Genomic DNA, 8,741 nt, shown 5'->3' on the forward strand with positions numbered 1-8,741 from the left:
AAGGAAGATAATTTGACTTCCTCTTTTCTAACTTAGATGCCTTTTATTTTTCTGTTTTTTGATTGGTTTGACTAGGACTTCCAGTACTATGCTGAATAAGAATGGTGAAAGGTGGACATCCTTCTTTTGTTCCAGTTCTTAGAGAATAGGCTTTTAGCTTTTCCTCATTTAATATGATGTTAGCTGTGGGTTTGTCATATATGGCCTTATTGTGATGAAGTATGTTCCTTCAGTGCCTAATTGTTGAGAATTTTTAACCATGAAGACATGCTGAATTTTATAAAATGACTTTTTGCATCTATTGAGATGATCATATGGTTTTTGTCTTTTATTCTGTTGATCACGAGGTCAGGAGATGGAGACCATCCTGGCTAACACAGTGAAACCCTGTCTCTACTAAAAATACAAAAAATTAGCCGAGCCTGGTGGCAGGCACCTGTAGTTCCAGCTACTCGGGAGGCTGAGGCAGGAGAATGGCGTGAACCCGGGCGGCGGAGCTTGCAGTGAGCCAAGATCGTGCTACTGTGCTCCAGTCCAAGCGACAGAGACTCCGTCTCAAAAAAATAAAAAATAAAAACTACATTAAAACCCTTTGTTGGAATGCTTTACACTTTACACAAAACAGAAACGAAAATAACCTGTTATACAATTAATCACAAATACAGTCCTCCTCAAGTTTTTTGCCCATACACATGAGTATTTGTCTCAAACACGTCTTCTTTATAGCAGCTAGACCCTGCCACCACTATGCTTGGCTGAGTTCACAAATCTGTTGTAACCTGTAGCTTCCCTGTCACTTCTCTGCCGCTCCTGTCCTGCTAAGATTTGTTTCCTGGCAGTAATTAAAATCTTCCGCCTCTGCCATAGCTGCTGCTGCTACTGGAACCACCATAGCCAACTTGGTTTCACGGTTTGGCAAAGTATTGGCCTCCACCACCATAGGGGCCAGAGCTTCCGCCTCCAAAGTCTCCTCCCTTCATGGATCCAAAATTTGAAGAATGATTGTTGTAATTGCCAAAATCATTATAGCTTCCACCACCTTCAAAATTGCTTCCATCATTACCAAATCCATTACAGCCATCCCCACTGCTGCCACCACAACCACTGAAGTTTCCTCCGTGACCAAAGTCGTCATTCCAAAAACCACCTCCATGACCACCACCAAAGTTTCCAGAATCACTTCAACCTCTTTGGCTGAATGAAACACTAGCCATCTCTTGCTTTGACAGAGCTTTCCGAACTTCACAGTTGTGGCCAGTATTTCTGAATGACAGTGTTATCTACGGAGTCATGGTCGTCAAAGGTTACAAAGGCAAAGCCCCTTATCTTGCCACTGCCTCAGTCAGTCATTATTTCAATCACTTCCATTTTTCCACACTGTTCAAAATAATCTCTTAGGCGATGTTCTTCAGTGTGTTCTTTAATGCCACGAACCAATACCTTTTTCACAGTTAAGTGGGCACCTGGTCTTTGAGAATCTTCTCTTGAGACAGCTCTCTTTGGTTCCACAACTCTTCCATCCACCTTGTGTGGCCTCACATTCATGGCTACATCCACCTCCTCCACAGTGGCATATGTGACAAACCCAAAGCCCCTGGAGCGCTTGGTGTTTGGATCTTTCATTAACACTTGGCCCTTGAATTTCCCATTGCTCAAAATGGCTCCTCAGGCTCTGGTTGGTTGTTTCAAAGCTCAACCCTCCAATGAAGAGTTTCCTCAGCTGTTAGGACTCGTTAGGAGACTCTGACTTAGACATGACAGCAGGGGAATAAGAGACTTTAACAATGCTTCCTCCGCGGCATCCATGGGCAGAAAGGACATGTTTCCATTTTCATTTGCCTCACAAAATTTTTATATTTCCTTCTGAATATCTTTATTGACCTAATTGTTAGGAGCATGTTGTTTAATTTCCATGTATCTGTGCAGTTTCCAGAGTTCCTCTTGTTACTGATTTTCAGTTTTTTTTCCATTGTGGGCTGAGAAGATACTTGTTAGGATTCTGATTTTTAAAACTTTGTTAAGACTTGTCTTGTGGGCCGGGCGCGGTGGCTCAAGCCTGTAATCCCAGCACTTTGGGAGGCCGAGACGGGCGGATCACGAGGTCAGGAGATCGAGACCATCCTGGCTAACATAGCGAAACCCTGTCTCTACTAAAAAATACAAAAAACTAGCCAGGCGAGGTGGCGGGCGCCTGTAGTCCCAGCTACTCGGGAGCCTGAGGCAGGAGAATGGTGTAAACCCGGGAGGCGGAGTTTGCAGTGAGCTGAGATCCTGCCACTGCACTCCAGCGTGGGCGACAGACCGAGACTCCGTCTCAAAAAAAAAAAAAAAAGACTATCCTGGCTAACACGGTGAAACCCCGTCTCTACTAAAAAATACAAAAAAAAACTAGCCGGGCGAGGTGGCGGGCGCCTGTAGTCACAGCTACTCGGGAGGCTGAGGCAGGAGAATGGCGTGAACCCGGGAGGCGGAGCGTGCAGTGAGCCGAGATCCGGCCACGGCACTCCAGCCCAGGCAACAGAGCGAGACTCCGTCTCAAAAAAAAAAAAAAAAAAAAAAAAAAAAGACTTGTCTTGTGGTCTAATATATGGTCTATCCTGGAGAATGTTCCATGTGTTGATGAGTAGGATGTGCATTCTGCAGCTGTTGGATGAAATGTCTTGTAAATGCCTGTTAGGTTCAGTTAGTCTCTAGTGCAGATTGAGTATGATGTTTCTCTGCTGCTTTTCTGTCTAGATCTGTGCAATGATGAAAGTGAGATGTTGAAGTCCCCAACTATTAGTATATTGGAGTCTCTCTCTTTAGCTCTAACAATATTGGTTTTATATACCTGGGTACTCCAGTGTTAGGTACATATATATTTACAATTGTTATATCCTCTTGCTTAATTGATCCCTTTATCATTTTATAATGACCTTTTTTGTCCCTTTTTATGTTTTTTGACTTTAAGTCTATTTTGTCTGATATAAGTATAGCTACAGAAGCATGTTTTTGGCTTCTGTTTGTGTGGAATAATTTTGTCTATTCCTTTTCTTTCAATCTATGTGTGTCTTTACATGTGAAGTAAGTTTTTTAGGCAGCATATAGTTGTGTCTTTTTTTGTTTTTTGATCTATGCAGCCAGTCTATAGCTCTTAATTGAGGAATTTAAGCTGTTTACATTGAAGATAGTTTTTGATAGGTGAGGACATGTTATTGTCATCTTGTGCATTGTTTTCTGATTGCTTTGTATTTTTTGTTTTATTGTTTACTTCTACAATTTGGTCTGTTTTATAGTAATATCAGTTGACTCCTTTTTTTCTCATTTGTGTGTCTGCTTTATCAATGAGTTTTATTTTTTGTGTGTTTTCATATATATGTAGATGTAGTTCTTTTGCTTCCAGATGTAGGACTTCCTTAAGCTCCTCAGCATTTATTTTGTTGAATTTGTCATTCAAATCATGAATTCTTTCCTTGATTTCTGTGTATTGTTCATTTGGGTTGTCCTATCTCACTGACTTTCTAAATGTCATTATTTTGAAATTTTTTCCAGGCATTTCATAGATTTCCTTTTCTTTGGGCTCTATTACTGGTAATTATAATGTTCCTTTGGAGGTGTCATGTTTTCTTGCTTTTTCATGTTTTTGTGTCCTTACCTTAATATCCACACATATATCGTAACAGTTGCTGCTTCCAATTTTGTCGATTGGCTTTTGCAGGGAAATACTTTTTCCTGTAGATGTCTCTATAGTATTGGTTGGGAAAGGCACTTTGGCATTGATTTTTGGTGGGTGTAGTAGTGTAGCCTTTGTATGATTTCTTCAGCTGTAATGAACTCATCAGTGGCATCTGTAAGTTCCTCAGTGGCTTAGGCTGCAGTTGTTAGTGGAGGCTGTGGTGACACTTTCCTGATGATGCTAATGACCAGATGGGCCAGTCCTCGAGCAACAGTGGTGATAGTGGTGGGGGTGTGCCGAGGATGCCAGTGCTCAGGTGCCAAGGTAATATATGTGGGCATCAGCACTGACAAGTTCAGGAGGGCAGAGCCTTGGGCCCCCAGATGTTGTGCATGGTGCCGGCAGTGGCAGATCCTGAAGGGTAGGTCCTCTGGTGCCCAGACAGTGTGTGTGATGTTGGTGGTGGTGGCAACAGCAGCAAGCCAACCCTCAGAGCACCAAGCAGTGCAAACAGGCACCAGCAGTGATGCTGGCAGGCTGGGTGTGCTGGATCACAGTCTCCTGGGTGGTGCATGTGGGCAGGAGCTGGTGGCAGCAATGTCAGTGTAGACAGGTAAATCCTCCTGCTTTTGGGAAGGAGGTGCATATGGGCACAAGCAGCACGTGGGGTGGGCCTGTCCTTATACTGCTAGACAGCGTTCACATACACTGGGGGCAGCACACAGGGTGGGCTTATCCCCAAAGCCCTGCACAGTGGGTGCAGGCCCACTCACTGTCTTTTTCATGAGCACTCAGTAGAATCCACAGATAGGAGTTTGTGAATGAGTATTAACTCCTTTAGTTGGTGCCCTCACTATTCTGGACTGGCACACTAACCCACACTTAGCCTTCGGAAATTCCTTTAAAATGTGACTGACTTCTTCTTCCCCACTTGTATTGTGGCCTACAGCTTTTTCTCATGTGGTTTGCTATAGATGAGAGAGTTTGTATCTTTTATCTATCTCTCTTTCAAGCTCAGATAACTCTATTTTCCTCAGCTTTCTGATTGGTTCAATAAAGTTATGATTTTGTTTTTTTCTGGACTTTTCTCATTGTTGTGATGAGAACAATAGTCTTTGCAGCTTTTTACATACAAAGCAGAAGTGAAAACTCATGCTTAATTGTTAAAATTTTTTATTATGATGATTACGTCGAACTATTACTAGGTGTATCTCAAGGTAAAAAATGTTCTTAGGTTGAGTTTCCTAATTAATTAGTATTCTAGATCATTTAAAATTTTGGACAAGTTCTTGTTAGATCTGTTTAGATAAACATTGTTTTCTACTGAAATATGGCTGAAATGTTCATTATTGAGTGGAGAGGATGTCAGCTGACACTTTCTTGGTTGCTTGTGCTTGCATTAGTAGTATTACCTTTAAGTGATGGTATCTTTAAATGAATTATTTTTTTAGGCCACTGGTCTCTTTTTGAGGGCTAATTTTCTTAAAGCTAGATAATAGCAAACCTCTTAACCAAGCACACTCAAACTGCAATACATCACAGTATACTGAAAGTGATTAAATGGCCGAGGTTTGTACTATCAACCCCCATGAGTTTGAGAACTCCCACTCTGCCTCGAAGATCCTTTTGTATCATACATGATATATGACTATATGACATAGATACCAACTGAGGGAATCAGGATCAATTCACATATTAAATATTTATAAAGCTTAATTTCTTTCCTTAGATAAAAAGTTTGCTAGAATATTAGAAATATTAGACTATTAGAAACAAAAATTAGAAATATTAGGAATTCAAATATTTTCTCACTTTAATAGATCTTCTTATGTACTCCCTGGCTTGCATATCCCCGACTTAAGCAATGCTGCACCTGTCTATCTGTTTCTATAGAGTAGAACTTCTGTCTCAATCGCTGTTTGTTCCTCCCTATGCCTTGTGTAGGCCTGATACTTTATACAAAGGCAATGCATACTTACTTGTCACATAAATGAACACATGGTCCCTGACATCAGGAAGCCTTGTCATTCACCAAATGGATTGGGTCAATTATGACGAACATGTGAAAAAAATAGAAACCTATCTAAGATAATATATTATAACTAAATTGTACCAGACTGATGACATCCATTTGATTTTTAAAAAGGGAGTTAAATACAAATTGATGTCTTGGAGAAAAGTATATAGCAAAAGTCCACTTGGGCTGAGCCTTGACATTGGGGAGCATTGCGGTAGTCAGAGATAAAAAATGTCCTTTTCCATCAAAGAGAACAACACAAGCAAAGTAGAGCATGAGCAGGGTCTGGATGAGTTCAGATCATAAGGGGTGGGAGCAGCGGTCCCTGCAATTTGACCACACCAGCACCATGGGAGTTGGGAGGGCTGTGGAATTTATTCAGGCAGAGACACACTCACTGGCCCTAACTGTGATTGTCACTTCTGGTCTTCAGTGCCTTCTAGCTGGTTCAGCAGAAGCCAATGCACTGGGGCAGCCACAGAACCACAGAAGCCTAAGCAGAAACGGATATCACCATGACCTCTTCTCCCTCCATATCACTCCCTGCTGCATGTATTTGTCCTTGCTTAGCTTGCTTACCTTAAAAAACAAATATTTATTTAGTGATTAAAATGAGTCAAGTACTATACATGGCATCAAAGTTAATGAAGAATAAGATGTAATTCTTGCCTTTAAGGAACTGAGTCTTATGGGAGAGACATTGACATAGAGTGAATATTTAAAATGTCATGCACTAAGTACCAACATAGAGTTTACACAACACATTACAGGAGATCAGCGGAGGGATAAGTAATCCAGTTCTGGGGGAAAGGGAGATGGGATGAAGAGAAATTGTGCACTAGAGATAATTTATTAGAGAAAGGAACAAGAAAGCTGAGTCTTAAGGGTTGAGTAGGAGTTATTTAGGTAATGAGGGAATAAGGGAGCCACTTGAAGCAGAAGAAAAATAAATGTTACTAGATTAAAAAGTATTAATAAAAGGCAGATAGTAGAGAAAAATTAGTCTAGAGAATTAAGCAGGGACCTGTGCATTGAAGTATCTTTTAACAACACGTTAAAGCAACGGTAGTGATTTAGCTGAGAGATGATAGTGACATGAGTTAGGGTAAAGAAGAGGGGACAGATACAAAAATATAGCAATGGTGACAGCAGCACATGACTACTTGGATATGAAACCACATGAATCTGAAATCTCTACCTTGAAACAAGTTGGAAATAATCAAAAGAAGAAAAGATTTATAGGTAGATAATGCATTTGGTTTTGAGAATAATGAGTTTAAGGGACCAGTGGGACACCCAGGCGAAAGTTTCCATCAGGCAGTTGGACCACAAAGCCCGGATATTAGGTGAGTAGGCTGGGCTGGAAATAATCCTCAATACGTGTGTAATAACTGAAACCATGAGATGTGGATGAGATCATCTCCAGAACCGTGTGCACGGTTAAAAGCAGTAGGGCAAGTACAACTGGATAAATGAGCCATATTCCAGTGAGTGACCCAGGAATCCTGACAAGAGCCAAGGACATATCCCCGAAGGACCTGCAACATTTAAAATAGGCTCAGAGGACAAAAGTCCACAAAGAATCAGGAAAGGAAGTTTTGAGAAAAATAAAGAGGAGCAGGAGAGGGTGGGATCACAGAAGCCAAGAAGGTAAAACATTTTAAGAAGGAGGCAGTAGGCCAGACATGGTGGCTTGCACCTGTAATCCTACTCGGGAGGCCAAGGTGGGAGGATCATTTGAGCCCAGGAGTTCAAGGCTTCAGTGAGCCAAGATTGTACCACTGCACTCCAGCTTGGGTGACAAAGGGAGACTGTGTCTCTGAAAAAAAACAAAAACAAAAAGGAGGAGAGAGTGATCCTGGTGTCAAGTGTAGCAAAGAATTTCAGAAAGAGAAAGATGTTCCTTGGGTTCAGCAATGTCAAGGTGACCAGCAATCTCAGTGGTGGAAACAGGATCTGGACTCTCTCAGGTCCAGGTTGCCGAAAGGAAGAAGGATTCCCAACAACTCTCAGGCATTGCGGCTGCTCTGAGACTCAGGAGAAGGTTTGGCAGGAGAGTGGGAAGGAGAGGCAGGGCTGTGTCCAGACAGTGGGGCTGCTCCAGTGCGTTCCCCCTGCCCCATGGGAAGGGTGACCAGAGAGGACTGTGGTGACATTGAGGACGTCAGGGAGCAGTCAGGCTGGGAGCTGGACTAGCTGTCCACATGGAAACTGAAGTCACTAGAAAATGAGCAGGGAGACTGGGAGGCTGGTCAGTTTTCAATGTGTTTGGGGAGGGACAGGAAGTCAGTAAGTGATGGAGATGAGAGGGGAGGAAGATGGCAGAACACCATGACACCCACCTCAGAGAAGCCAGGATATTTACCTGAGAGTAGAAGAAAGTAGTCTGAAGCTGCCTTGGAAATGAAGACAGGTGAAGGTTTGGGGATGTGGAGAATAAGCAGCCTCCCTGAACGAGGGCCCCAGGGGAAGACCTCAATGTCCTCAGGGAAGAGACAGATTTCCCTTAAGGCCAGGAAAACTGGGACACGAACTTGCATATGCCTACCATGAGCAAGAATTTCTCAGGACACTCAGTGAGAAGGTCTGAGAAGAGGGACAGTGGAGGTCAAATATAAGAAGAGAAAGCACAGAGCAGTTTGGGAAGAGTGTGGGAGAGGCTGTAACAGGAAGATGGCTAGGAACTGAAGCTGGGGGCAGGATGCTGGGGTCAGTGGTCCAAGGGGCTCGGCTGGACAAAGAGCTGCTTTCGTGAGTGAGGAAGTGATCCGAGGTCCCTAAGATGAGATCAGAGGCCTCAACAAGACAGGGAGTGGGAGTCTGTGGCTGGGGAAGCTCCTCATGTGGGAAGCACAGGCTTCAGCTGCAGCCCCAGGGCCATAGGAACTGAGGCTATTGCAAGAGGCCAGGAGGTTGACTGCATGCTGCTATCCTAGCCCCCAAGCCTTCTCAGCCTCCATGGTGCCACACTGATTTTTCTTTTTACCTGTCCCCCAACCTTCTGTATATCCCCAACCTGGGGCCATGGCACTTTGTAGCACTGGCACTACCAAGGGAAAAACGAGTCTC

The 8,741-nt window shown here is 43.0% G+C and overlaps 1 pseudogene; it reads right to left on the reverse strand.

Moving 5' to 3' along the window:
* Positions 1-842: 842 nt before the first annotated feature.
* LOC112606370 lies at positions 843-1,756 on the reverse strand (annotated as a pseudogene).
* Positions 1,757-8,741: the final 6,985 nt, after the last annotated feature.

The sequence above is a fragment of the Theropithecus gelada genome, chromosome 1, assembly GCF_003255815.1.
Source record: "Theropithecus gelada isolate Dixy chromosome 1, Tgel_1.0, whole genome shotgun sequence".
In the NCBI taxonomy this organism is placed as follows: Eukaryota; Metazoa; Chordata; class Mammalia; order Primates; family Cercopithecidae; genus Theropithecus; species Theropithecus gelada.